Source organism: Carlito syrichta, unplaced genomic scaffold, assembly GCF_000164805.1.
Source record: "Carlito syrichta isolate Samal-C Ts95f unplaced genomic scaffold, Tarsius_syrichta-2.0.1 Scaffold155355, whole genome shotgun sequence".
NCBI lineage: Eukaryota > Metazoa > Chordata > Mammalia > Primates > Tarsiidae > Carlito > Carlito syrichta.
In genome coordinates this window covers 35,551-49,850 of record NW_007099451.1, presented here as the reverse complement: position 1 = coordinate 49,850, position 14,300 = coordinate 35,551, and the positions used below count along the sequence as shown (strand labels likewise).

General features: G+C 34.1%; 1 long non-coding RNA gene across 2 annotated transcripts in view; it reads right to left on the bottom strand.

Annotated features, from left to right (window-relative positions):
* Nucleotides 1-4,899: 4,899 nt before the first annotated feature.
* The window catches only part of LOC103252362, a 42,116-nt gene continuing 32,715 nt past the window's right edge, over nucleotides 4,900-14,300 (bottom strand). For both annotated transcript variants that reach the window (XR_002481513.1, XR_002481512.1), the window contains exon 3: nucleotides 4,900-5,246. This is a non-coding gene — a long non-coding RNA (uncharacterized LOC103252362). The remainder of the gene's footprint in view (nucleotides 5,247-14,300) is intronic.

Below are 14,300 nucleotides of genomic sequence, written 5' to 3'. Positions count from 1 at the left end.
CCAACACAATATAGAAGAACAAAATAGGAGGATTAATATTTCCTTGACTTTTGGTCTTACTATACAGCTAAAGTGAACATGATCGTGTAATATTGGAGGAAAAAAAGAGACAAATTAATCAAGGGTACAAATTAGAAGGTCTGGAAATAAATTCATGAAAATATGGTCAACTGACTTTTGATAAAGAAGCAAAAGCAGCATAATGAAGAAAAGATAGTCTGTTCAACGAATGGTGGTAGAACAACTGAATGTGCACATGCCAAAAAAAAAAAAAAAAAGAATCTAAACCCAGACCTTACACTCCACACAAAAATTAACTCAAAATGAATCACAGACCTAAGCGTAAAACACGAAACTGTAAAACTCTAGAAGAGAACATAGAAGAAAATCTAGATGACGTTGGATGAGGTGATGCATTTTTAGATACAAAATCAAAGTCATGATTTATAAAGAAAATAATTAATAAATTGAATTCACTAAAATTAAAAACTTCTGCTCTGCAACAAAAGGAGAAGATAAGACATAGATTGTAAGAAATATTCGCAAAACACTTATCTGATAAAGGCCTGTTATCCAAAATTTGATAATAAGAAAACAAAAAACTCAATTAAAAATTGGACAAAATGCTGGAATAGACATCTTACCGGAGAAGATGCACAGGTAACAAATATAGGAAATATAAGTTATCAGGAAATTGCAACTTAAAACAACTGTGAGATACCACCTCACACCTATTCGAATAGTGAAAATCCAAAATACTGACGATACCAAAGGCAGGTGAGAATGAGGAACAACAGGGATTCTCCCTCATTGCTTGTGGGAATGCAGTCTTACAACCACTTTAGAAAAGACTTTGGCAGTTTCTTACAAAACTAAACATACTTTTATCACATGATCGTACTCCTTGTCGATCCAAAAATATACGTACACCCCCAAACCTGCACACAGGTGTTCATAGAAACTTTACTTATGATTGACAAAAATAGGAAGCAATAAAGATGTCCTTTAGCAGGTGAGTAGATAAGTAAACTATGGTGCACCCAGACAACAAAAAATTTTTCAGCACAAAAAAGATATGGGTTATCAAATCATGAAAACAAGCGGAGGATTCTTAAATGTATATTACAAAGATGCGAGCCAAACCTGTGGAGACAGGATAAAAATCAGTAATTGCCAGGGCTTAAGGAAGAGGAAAGGATGAATAGGTGGAGAACAGAAGGATTTTAAGAGCAGTGAAACTATTCTGTGTGATACTATAATGGTGGATAGGTGTCATTATACTTATCAAAAATCATAGACTCTACAGCACCAAGAGTAATTTCAATGTCAACTATGAGCTTTGGGTAATAATGATATGTCGATTTAGGTTCATTGGTTTTAACAAATGTATTATTGTAGTACAGAATGTTAATAATGGGGAAGGTTTGGGGGGCAGATAAGAGTGCATAAAAACTGTGCACATTTTACTTAATTTTTCTTCAATCTAAAACTACACTAAAAACTAAAGTCTGTTTTTTTTAATGACAGCTAAATAAAACATAGGATCTCTGATTGATGCTTTTTTAGTGGACATTGACAAAAAAAAGTTAATTGGAACTATAAATTAGATGATAGTGATGTTTCCATGTTAATTTTCTGATTTTGATTGTATCATAATAGAATGCCTTTGCAAGGATTATAGAATAAAGCATTTGAGAATGATGAGGCAACATATTGATAACTCACGTTAAGTAAGTTAGATAAAAAGTTATTTATACTAGTCTTGCAATTTTTCCACATATTCAGAATTATTTCAGAATAAAACTTAGTTTAGCATTTAAAAAATAAGAAAATGATGCATCATTTCTTAAGACAACACTCAGTATAATATTGTATAGATGGCAGCCAAAATATAAGGGCATTATAAGCTGGAAAGTGTCTCCAATAAAAAGGTTAATCAAATAAAAATAGAGTTAGTAGTGGTCTAGTTTTTAGGTTAGTATGCTGCATTCTTATTGTTTATTTTATTGTTGTAGGTAGTAATTTTATCATGAATTACATGTTGTTTGTATGTATCTAACATTATATTGAGGAATTGTCTAGGCTATGTCCTCTTAAAGTATGTACTGCACTACGTAAATAGAAGAATAAAGAATCTCAAAATTGGTATCATTGGTATCGCCCTACAACAAAACACTGTTAAGGGTTTTAACTTTTAAAATCACCTCAACTTTTCCTAGTTTTTTGTGTAAATTATTTACTTTATAGCTTATAAAGACTCAATTTCTTTGAAAGGAGAAAAAAGATATTAGATAAAGAGTTTTTATTTAAAAGAAAAAAATTGCCACTAACTTCTGAAATGACAGAAATAAGCAAAAAAATGGTGCCAGTGTGTACTAGCAAATGTGAATTTTAAGTACTTGTTCAGTGTAGCAGCAAAAGAAGAGAATTTGGGGGAGTTTGATGTTTTTCTTTTTTTTTCTTTTTTCTTTTATTTTAAAGATGTGGGGTACAATTCAGGATTAGGCATGCAAGTGGACATAATACAGGTAAAGTTTGGGCCTCCCTTTGGTCCCCCCATTTTGCCTGGTTTGAGATCAGGTACCCTTACTGATTTTGTGTCATCTGCCCTCACTTACCCCACTACTTCTAACCCCTTTCTTACGGAATTATGGTAAATGTTCAGGGTCCACTTATGAGTGAGAACATGCAGTACTCTGTTCTTTGTTTCTGTGATACATCACTGAATATGATATTTGCCAAAGAAGAAAAATCGATTTTTTCAAAAAATAAAACTTAAGAAAAAATTGCTTCATATTTGTTTTATTGGTAGTACTGATTTTTATCACTGGAATACAAACATAATAACAAGTAATTTTGTTAACTGTTGTGTCTTCAGCACAAAGAACAGTACATGAGCAAATATTAAAAACCAGGCTCAGGTTGAATGAATAAATGCATCGATCTAAAGATAATGCGCCATAATCTTTTTAGTCCTTTAGGGCACCTAAGTAGCTGTAATCCAGACCTGGCCACCAAAATATACTGCACTACATTTCTAACTTCAGTAAAAAAAAAAATCTGAAATGATATTTTTTTATATACAAAGCTAACAGTTTTGTAGGTGAAAAATAATTCCACTTTTGATTATCCTTCTTCAGTAGTATTTCCATCTTTTTTTTTTTCTTTTTTTATAGGTTAAGTGTTAGGGCTTACAGAAACAGGAACCAGAAAGAAGTGAAGTTGAGAAGTTATGAGTTTGATATGCTCATTTCTGTCATGGAACAAATATAGCATGATTGTCTTCAAGGAAAAGAAATGAAGCGACAAGATGCTGAGGCACTAGTGAATTGGGGGAAGAATGAAGAAAGAGAAAGAGGCAGGAGGTTTTTAATCACAGGCTTTAATTTAAATCAGAAATTTCTGCTGAGAATTCCTTTGATAATTGCTTCTAATTTCTCTATCATTTGCCTTTTATGTTTTTAGCTATGTTCATTAGAGGTAAGATTTTAAATTTAAAATAATTGTGTCTACTGAATTCTCTATTGCCTCAATTTTCATTTCATTACATTTCTTTAAGGTGATAATGAACCATGCAGTCTGATGCATGCCGTTATTAAGGAATGGTTGACTAGTCAAGTACAGCTTTAGAAACCTTAGGTTATATTATTTTGGTATTCTATTTTAATGCATTCTTATAGCTTTTTATTGTTTTGATCATACCAGTTCTCAAATCTAATTAATTCTGCCAGCACAATACTCGCTAAAATGCTTTGAGGCCATAAAAAGTAGAGATGTATGATACACACACACACACACACACACACACACACACACACACACACACACACACACATACATACAAATGGTTTATTTTAAATAAAGTGATTGGATGTTAATTGCTTAAAGTGGGTGAATTCATTCAAAGCAGTTAAATCTGCTGTGTACATAAAAAAAACTACAATACCAAACTTGAAATGTTGGAAGCTCCATATGATGCTACTCCCTTCCCCAAAAGATTCAATAACAAGCAATATATTTTGTATTGTACCAGAAGGACTGTAATCCAATTTTTAGTCTCCAAAAAATCATACTTTATTTCTAAATACTTTGATACTGCTTATCTACTGTCTTAGGTTGCATGTTCAGCCTAAACTAAAAATGGCTCATACAAGATAAACATAATTATTTAGGTTGATTCTTCAGATTTTCTGCTTACAAATCAGCAAATATTCAGACTCTTTCTTTCTTGTTGTGTCTACCACTCACATAGCGTTGCATCTTCTCTTTAAAATAATTAACTGGAAGTTTCGCACATTGCTTCCATTCATATTCCCATGAACAGATCTTGATTATAAGGCTACACCTAGCTGCAAGGGAGGCAGCCAAGCAGTCTTTATTCAGAACATCCATGGCCTAGCTAGGAACTGTGAGAGTCAAATGCAATCTGTCATTAGAAAGGAATGCAATGAAAGGTCCCAATTTTATAAAATTACATCCTGTTTAAAAATGTAATCCCATGCCTTTGGGAGGCTGAGGTGAGTGGATTGCCTGAGCCCGCGGGTTCGAGACGCGCCTGGGCAGCGAGACCTCATCTCTACAATAAATCAAAAAATCAGCCGGGCGTGGTAGCGCATGCCTGTAATTCCGACTACTTGGAAGGCTGAGGCGGAAGGATAGCTGGAGCCCAGCAGGTCCAGGCTGCGGTGACCGGGAGTGACAGAGTGAGACTCTAACTCAGGAAAAAAAAAAAATTTCATTTCACAACTCTATAATTAAGAATTTGGAGCCTCTATATTAAGTGCTCATAACTGAATTCCAAAAGGAAAGTAATAGAGAACGTTTGAATTTTTTTCAATATGGCTTTGAATATTGTATAAAGTGGAATCAAACTTTACTAGAACATGTTACACACAAAAATTGTCATCAAAACACAGTGACATGATTTTATTTATTTACATTCTTCCCTGTGCTGAACACCGTGGATCATCCAGCATTCTTTCTTTCTTTCTGATTGCCTCTTTCCAAAATATTTGCAATGTAATTCATTAATTTACATGGGAAGTCATTCTCTCCACCCTCCACACACACACATGCACACACACAGGACAGAAACAAGAAAACTTACAGCACTCATCTCACAAGCATAAGAAAAACCAGTCTTTGTGTAAAGCAGTTGTTGCAGGCAACAGAGTAGAGAGGCTGAAAGAATTTGAATCCTTGATGATAAGACTGAGCTGCTGAATCTGTCCATCTTGATGCCATCCCTGGAAGATAATATATTTTCATATTTTTAAACAGGCTTGGGTCAATTTTTCAACCACTTGCTTCACAAGGCATTCAAGTGTATAATATATAATCCTAAATAATTTTTTCCATTACAAGAATATTGAGCAATATAACCTCTAGAGTTCAAATAGGCCATGTTTACAACCTGTAAAACAAAATTTTCCCCAAAAAATTATCAAAATTTTTATGAAAAATTCCATATATTCTTAATGAGTTTGAATAAAACTAAAATAATAAAACTTAAGTTTTAGATTGGTAAAATCAAAACATTTTAACTTTTTAAAACATTGATTTCAACAATAGTTCACCAAAACCTGTATGATTCCTCACCTAATCATATACCAATATCACCTTTTGAAACTCAATTGAGTACAAAAATCAATGGCAGATGTTTGTTTGTCCAGTACTAGAGAATTCAGTGTTTTTCTGCTAAGATGTGTCTGTCAACGTACACTTTTAAGCCTTTAAAAAAAAAACGGGCTTATCTTCTCTATAAGAAGACTCCTGGAAGCATATCTATGTTTTACAATAGAAATTATCCTTAAGAGATCTTAGGATAGTTAGATTCTATGGCAAACAAGCAGTTATTTCTCTGACTGAAAGAAGAAACTATTATACACTATTTGACTGTTTTTTCCCTCAACTTTCTTTCTTTTGCTTCATTATTCATCTTGATTTATATACAACATATTATATTTTATATCTCAAGATACATTGTTATAATTGTCAGTCTTAAGTTTTTAAAAATAGTGAAAGGAATATATGTTTAAGACCTTTGAATAAGAAGTGAAGTAATGCTAATGAGTGATTCAATGTCAATTGCTTGAGTAAAACAGATGATCTGGTAATTCCTAAATGGTGCATAATCTGGACTAAGATAATGCTAACAGAACTAAATAAGGTTTCCTAAAAGAATGAAAAGAGACATATATTGACTACTTATCACTTCAAAATACAGAGTATTTCTCAGCTCGTGGTAATTCATCAGAAATGGGTTCCCTGCATATTAAACGCAAACAAAATAAAAAGTCTTTGATACATTCTAGCACAAATGCTAGCAAATCATACCAATGAATTAGAATAAAAGAAAACGTTGATATTACAGCTTTTGGATTCACAAAGCATAAAAAAATACAAATTGCAGATGATGAATGAGAAAAGTATGCATTTTGTTTGTACACATAGAAAAGTTACTTTTTCTTTATTAAACCTGCAAATAAATAAGGACGGACTAATACATTTTATATAACTAAGTGGTACCTTTCAAAATAATCAAAACAGTATAGCAATAATATACAGTTGGTTAAAATCATAAAGCCAGAACACCAGGGTTTAAACCTTGGCTTTACCACTTATTCACTGCCTTCCTTTAGATAAATTGATGAACTTATCTGGACTTCAATATTCTTACCTGCAAGATGAGGATGCTCATTATAATGGTAGAGAATTCACTGGGGCTATTGCAAGAATTAAGGAGTAAATATAGGGGGTATTTACATAACTGTATGTGCTCAAAATGTAGATTTTTATTAGTAACTTTATATGAAAAAATATTGTCAATTCACTCCATCTGCATAACAATGGTCAACTAAAACACAATTCTATGTTTTTCTAGCTCAACTTTGAACAGTCATATAAATGCATAATGATACATAATTTTTTTAATTTTAAAGATGCGGAGTACAATTCAGGATTAAGTATATAAGTGATCAACATACAGGTGAAGTTTGGGCCTCCCATTGGGGCCTCACTTCACCTGGTTTGGGATCAGGTACCCTTGTTGATGTTATGTGTCCCCTCCTCCCTCTTCTGGCAATATCACGCTACTGCCAATCCTCTTCTTGTAATAGTTCAGGATCCACTTATGAGTGAGAACATATGATATTCAGTTCTTTGTTTCTGTGATAGATCACTAAGTATGGTACACTCTAAATCGACCCAAGTTGCTTCAAAGTTCATAAATTTGTCCCTTTTTATGGCAATGTAATATACCATCATGTATATGAATCACATATTTTTTACCCAGTACACTTTCAATGGGTAACACATTCAGGTCCATGTTTTGGTGGTGTGAATAATACTGCAATACACATGCATGTGCAGGTATCTTTTTTGTAGAATGATTTGAGTTTCTCCAGGTATATTAGAATGGGGGTTGTGAGGTTGTATGGAAGATTGGTTTGTAGATCTTTTAGAAACTGACACACTGCTTTCGGCCATTGTACAAATTTACACTACCACCAACAGTGTAAAAGCATTCTGTTTTCTCCAGATCCTCTCCCGGATCTGTTGTTTTTTGAGTTATTAATGATGGTCATCCTGACTGGAGTTATCTCAGTGTGGTTTTGATTTGCATTTCTTTGGTGATTAGTGATGTTGAGCATTTTTTCATGTATCTGTTGGCTGCTTGCATATCTTCTTTTAAGAAGTGTTTATTCATAACGTTTGCCCACTTTTAAATAGGGCTGGTTTTTTTTTCTTCTGGCACATTTGAGTTCCCGTAGATTCTGAATGTTAGGCCTTTGTCAGATATACAATTGGCAAATATTTTTTCTTATTCTGTGGACTGTCTCCCCACTCTCTTGATAGCTTTTTTCACTTTGCAGAAGATTTTCAGTTTAATGAGGTCCCACTTGTCTATCTTATCTCCTATGGCACGGGCTTTTGGAGTTTTGATCAAGAATTGGTCCCCTATTCCAATTTCTGTAAGGGTGTTTCCTGCGTTTTCTAAGATTCTTATAGTTTGAGGTTTTATGCTTAGGTCTTCCATCCATTTAGAGTTTATATTTGTGTATGGTGATAAGTAGGGGTCCTGTTTTATTCTTCTGCATGAGGTCAGCCAGTTTTCCCAGCACCATTTACTGAATAAGTTGTCCTCTCTCCAGTGTTTGTTGGTGGCAGCTTTGTTGAAGATGAATTGGTTGAGAAATTGAGATTTTGGTTCCAGAATGGTTATCCTGTTTCATTAGTCTATATGCCTGTTCTTGTACCAATACCAGGCTGTTTTGATTATTGTAGATTTATAATAAAGTCTAAAGTCTGGAAGTGTGATACATCCCACTTTGTTTCTTTTGCTGAGGATTGTTATGGCTATTTGTGTTCATTCATGTTTCCATATGAGTTTTTGTATTGATACATAATTCTTTTAGATTAGCTTTCTCGGAACAAAATTAAAACCCAAAGTCTGTTTCTTTCCATTCTAAACATTTATTTCTCCAGTTATGTATCTTTAAAATCGTAAATGCATAGTAATAGTTACAAAGTAAAGATGCAGTTCAACTAGTTAAAAGTCTTTTAAAATATGTTCATTGCATTTAATATATTTAAAGCACTTACATGGCACCTCATCAAAAATAAAAATAATATTTACTATTTTTAACCAGTATATGGAGTATTTAGTTTCACCTACTTCATATTGTTTTTAGACAGCTATTTTTCTGTTTTAAGTAAACAAGCAATTAATTAAATTTGTAACTTAATCACTTTGATTCTGCGCCCCCAAAATGCAAGTGTTGAGATGCCACAGTGTATCCATGCAATATGTGGTACTACCCATTTGGGAGTCAAATTTTTATTATAATCATCAAATATTTATTGCATACCAACCAGATTTAGGACATCTTTTGGGCTCCAGGTAAATTATCCAAAGAATTTTAGAACTGAAAAAAAAATCTCAAAATGTGTTGGACAACTCCCTCCTTTCATAGATGAAGAAAGTGATGTCTATAAAATGACTTAAGAGCAGAGAGAGGCCAAGGTTCCTGGCTTTAGTCAGGAAGAGAATTCAGATTTCTGTTCATCACATCCTTTTGCTTAGTGTTTACAGGGTTCCCTGTTCTCAAGTTACAGCCAAGTTACTAAAAACTTGCTTCTCTGTAGAACAGTTAATAGATTTGATTCTAAAGGCATTGTTATGGCCATTTATAAAGTTGTACTGAGACCTGCAGAAGGACCTGTCTTCAATTCCACAAAAGATATGGCACTATTAATAGACAAAAAGAAAATTGGTAATATCCATAGCCCTATCTAAAGTTTGTGATGGAATCATTATGTTATCCTGATTAAAGCAATTGCTCTCCTTTGGTCAATCTGCTCCAGCTATTATCTGAGAACATCTAATCAAAAAGTGCTGGGTGACATGTTCTAACAAGAAAAGATGCAGTTGTCAGTTATTAGATCGTAACTGACCCTTTATTTACAGTAGGAAAAAAAACACAAACTGTAATAAAATATTCTTGAATCCAAGCATATTTCTAGGGAGACCAGAAATTTTAATCTTTTAATCCATCAGAATATTTGTATGATATACCCCATTTTACTTTTAATCAATTACAATTAGAAAACAATCTTTTCACATGAGTAAAGAAGAGAGTTAAATATCTACCTAATGAATATTACCTGTGAGGATGCCAAAACTTAGAAATCTGTAGGAAACCTAATTTATGTTTTCAATTCCTGTTTTTAAGCTGCAATTTCTTATTAATTGCCTTAATTTTTATTTACCTTTGTTGATATAAATTCAAACACAGAATAACCAGGAATTAAAGTGGAGAGAATCTCCAAATCTCCTTGACTCCAATTTGACAAAATGGGTTTTGCTATTCCTTAAGATGTGTATCATTCTAATTATTAAAAATAACAGAATGTTAATATTTAAATAGTCCTAATATGAACATTATTCTTCTGTTACTTTTCCTTTCTTTTCCATACTAGAAAGATAATATACCACTCCCATCTCTCATGAAACATCTGAAAAATTAAACCCTCTGGTTCAAAATAAAATGATGAATATTTTTGTTGGTAATGATTCAGATTCCAGTTTTAATGAGCATCAATAAAGGATATAGATATTCCTCTGATCATGAAATAAGAGAGGTCTAGGGTATACAGAGCAATAGGAAACTTACTCCTTATCCCTGACAGAATTCCTCTTGAGAGGTAGACCATGATATCTAAGAGAACAATGACTGTCTGGTCCATCTGAAAAGCTTGGACTAAAGGTACAAATCAGCCAAACTGACCTGATTGCTGGGTTGACCGTTGTTCTGTGGCCTAAGAATGATACAGAATAAGCAATAAGCTGATGGATCTGAGGTTGTTCTCAATGGTAATCAGTATTAATAAAGGATTTGAGTAATGTCTTGGAATTCCCCTTCCGCCTCCAGACCATGGTACAATACTCATTCAGGCTTGGGAAGGAGATGTTTTCTTTTACTGCTTTCTGCGTAGTCAGGCTATGCTGCTGTATAAAATATCACAAGAGTGCAACCAACATTAAAATGCAGATAAACACTACTCAGAGAAAAAAATCAGTACAAGAGGGAGGGGTCACGCCTCATCAACATGGGTACCTGTATAATGAACATTTGTATACCTAAACCTGAAATTGTACCCCACAGGTTTAAAACTAAAAATTGTATTTAAAAAGTCACTGAAGACAACATGCACACCAGGCTCAAAAGTACAGTGTTTATTTACATCAAGAGAGGAAAGAGTATCCTACATCCAGCCCCTTGCAATGCATTTGTCCCCATGGCTAGTGGATCCACCCTACAGCCTTCTAGGGCAGTTTGGCTGCATGCACCCTGCTTGGTGCTGTAGTGGAAGGACCCCAACCTCTCTCCTGTGGAATTGAAATGCAGAAATCTCTTGGGGTGTTGTGAATGAGGATTACTGATGCATATACTTAAGCAGAACAAAAAGCACACATTGAGTCTGATACAAGGAAAGATATTCCCACGCAAGGCCAGAAGCCTAGTACAGCCTGTGTGGGCCCCCTTATCTCTTGGTGAGAAAGTGTTGGAAGTGTTTCAGACCAAAGAACCGTTCTGGGGCCTAGCGGGATTGAAAAGACTGCCCAGAGGAGACTGCCGTTCCCAACATGCTTCAAAAAACATAACTAATTCATAATATCAACAATTTAGCTGCTTTTTAAAATAAATAAATGTAACATTTCCTGCTGAAATGAAAACCTTCTAAACATGTATTCAGAGATAGTTGACAACAATAGCAAAATGTTTTCCCCACTATTCTTTTATTCTGGCATTTGCTCTTACTCCTTTTTCTCTACAACCATTGTTTCCCCAATTAAAATTAAAAAGTCATCCTATTTTTTCTAAGCTTCTTCAACCTTATTATCCAGAGTCTGTTCAATATGTACCACTAACCTCTGTTTAAATGCAATAACCATCTACTACTAATTTGTTTCTCTCACAGACTTCTTGACATCCTCACTATTATTTTTCACTACTTCTCCTCGACATCATGAAATTTACTTCTGTGGATAATAATGGTGGAAATCAAATCTCTCAAAAAAAGATACATATTTGTACCAAAAAAAGCCACTGTTTATATAGACCCAGATATCCTCATAATATTCTGCTTATTAAGAGTGACTATTTATGATTATCTCTTTTACTTATTTTTTTCTTCTTCATCCTATTTATTACAATCTTCCAGTCTTACAGATGTGTACACTCAGAGACACAGTCATGTCCCTAATACTTACAGAGAGCTGTGTAAGTATTACACACACACATACATACATAGAGAGAGAGAGAGAATTTGTCTAGTTTGACTCAGTGATTTTCAGTGACTATTTTTATAGAGAAAACAAATTGAGACCAATTATAAATAATAATAGTGTCTCTAGGCACATAGTGAAATTTCACAAACTCACACAACTATAAAGCCACTCTAAGTGGTTGCTTGATTGACTGAATTTAGAAAACAAATGGTTAAAATGCTGGTAGTTTAAAAATAGTTTTCTGTTGTTTTTTTTTTTTTGCTACTTTATTGTAAGCTATATGATCATTTAGAGAGTCTTCCCATGCTGGTGGCAGTTATCAATAATTAATCCCCTTTGAGCAATAAGGCATTAACCACTTCTTAACTGCCTCTTAATCATTGATTGTGAACTCTTTTGCTCTACATTTCTTTCTGGGGAAAAAAAAGTCCTCTTTCTATCACAGAGTAATATTAATCACACAAGAATAGAAAATCTTCTCATTAAAGCCCTAAAGCTCATTAGGGAAGTTTAAGTTATTCTAACACTTCTCGGATATTGTTGTATCCATGTAACAAAGAGCCCTGACTTTCCTGTCAGTTAATTGTCTTATATGAGCTGACCTAAAGACCGAAGTACATTTTCTCTGCTGTGCAGAAGATAGAATTGTAGCTGTTTTTAATAAAGCAACTAATTAAAAGATTCTCCGCCAAAACATTATTCTTTTTTAATGCTATTACATTAGCACATGCTTGTAAGCGGGTTATAGATAAGCTTCATTTTAATACAACTGATGTATTTCTGAAAAACTACGGCTATTCAGAACCTATCTGAGGTCCAAGAAGATTTCAGGTAAAAGGAAAATCATGCAAAATCTTTTGTTAACAGAAGCATTCTGAAGTAAAGTTATCCCCAATGCATGTTTTCTTCAAAAACATTGTGGGAGCACAAAAATAATAAACTTCTATAAAGCTGAAAGAGCACTGACAGGACAAAGACTATAGTGTGAGAAAGAAAAGGAAGAAGGCAAAAAGTAAAAAGAAATAGGACATACACACACAGATTTGACAATGTAAAAATGGGGACAGGGAAGAGAAGGAATCCTACATTCAGAAAGCAAGTCCTTCTAAAACTGACTGTCAAGGAATTTTGGAGGTCATCTAAAACAATAGCAAGCAACTAGGAATACCATTTAAGAAAGGAGAGGAAAACCTATCTGTGTAGTTGCCCAAGTGGAAAGTGTACAAATAAACGATTTTCTCTCTCATTTAGTCCCTGCAGTAGAAAAGCTATTTATGAAGCTATCTAAAATGAGTATTAATTTTAAAGTTTCAGGTCTCTCAAGCTAAAGAGTAAATAGCATGGCAAATGTTATGCATTTCTTAAGTTTCATGGGAAAGTAGATTAAACAAGCTAAACGAGTATAATTTCCCTACAAGTCTTTACTTTTCAGAGTTTAAGTATTAGCCTATATATTGAGTCTCCAACAGAGTGTTTCTGAAATTTAAACCACAGAAATTTTTGTTAAAATTATTTTCAGTTATTAAAAATTAGATTACTATAAACTTTGAAATTATTCTAAAATACAAATTAAAATGGTGTGAAGCAAAATGACAGGAGAGTGGAACTAATTCAGTACAACAACCTGATTAAAATTAATTTGAAATAGTAATATTTTGAGTACTTTTGTGAGACTGGACATAAATGACTAGTGTAGAATAAAATATTTTTCATGACAATGCTATGGAGAAACGGAGAAAAGCATAGTGTGCCAGCTAGAAAAACAGGCCTGACTACTGTCCAGGGTTCTAAACCATTAAGACATATGCAGATAAATTAAATCGATACGACTGTTTGATATCCTTCAGGTTAAAATTTGTATATAGTCGCAAGTCTTGAGCAGGAAAAAAGCGAACAATTGAAAGAAAAGGCCTAAATCCCAAGAGTTTCTAAACAATTGCAGTTTTCTAGCATATCCCAAATATCAGACGCTTTATAAAATGTTCCTCACTATTTATATCCATTGTTGCTTTATATAACACAGAAGTTTGGTATCACAGTACATAAACTATATTATAAAGGCCCTGAATTGGTTGGGTGTGGTAGCTCAAACCTGTAATCTCAGCATTTGGGGAAACCAAGACAAAATAATTGCCTAAGCCCAGGAGTTCAAGACCAGCCTAGGCAACATAGTGAGACCTCATCTCCATAAAAAAAGTATTTTTTAAAAATTAGCCAGGGCAGCCGGGCTCGGTGGCTCAGCCTGTAATCCTGCACCTTTGGGAGGTTGAGGTGAGTGGATTGCCTGAGCCCGCGGGTTCGAGACCCGCCTGGGCAGGCGAAACCTCATCTCTACAATATCAAAAAGTTAGCCAGGCGTGGTAGCGCGTTTAATTCCGGCTACTCGGAAGGCTGAGGCGGAAGGATCACTGGAGCCCAGCAGGTCGAGGCTGCGGTGGCCAGGCACTCCAGTCTGGGTGACAGAGTGAGACTCCAACTCAAAAAAAAAATAAAATAAAATACTGCT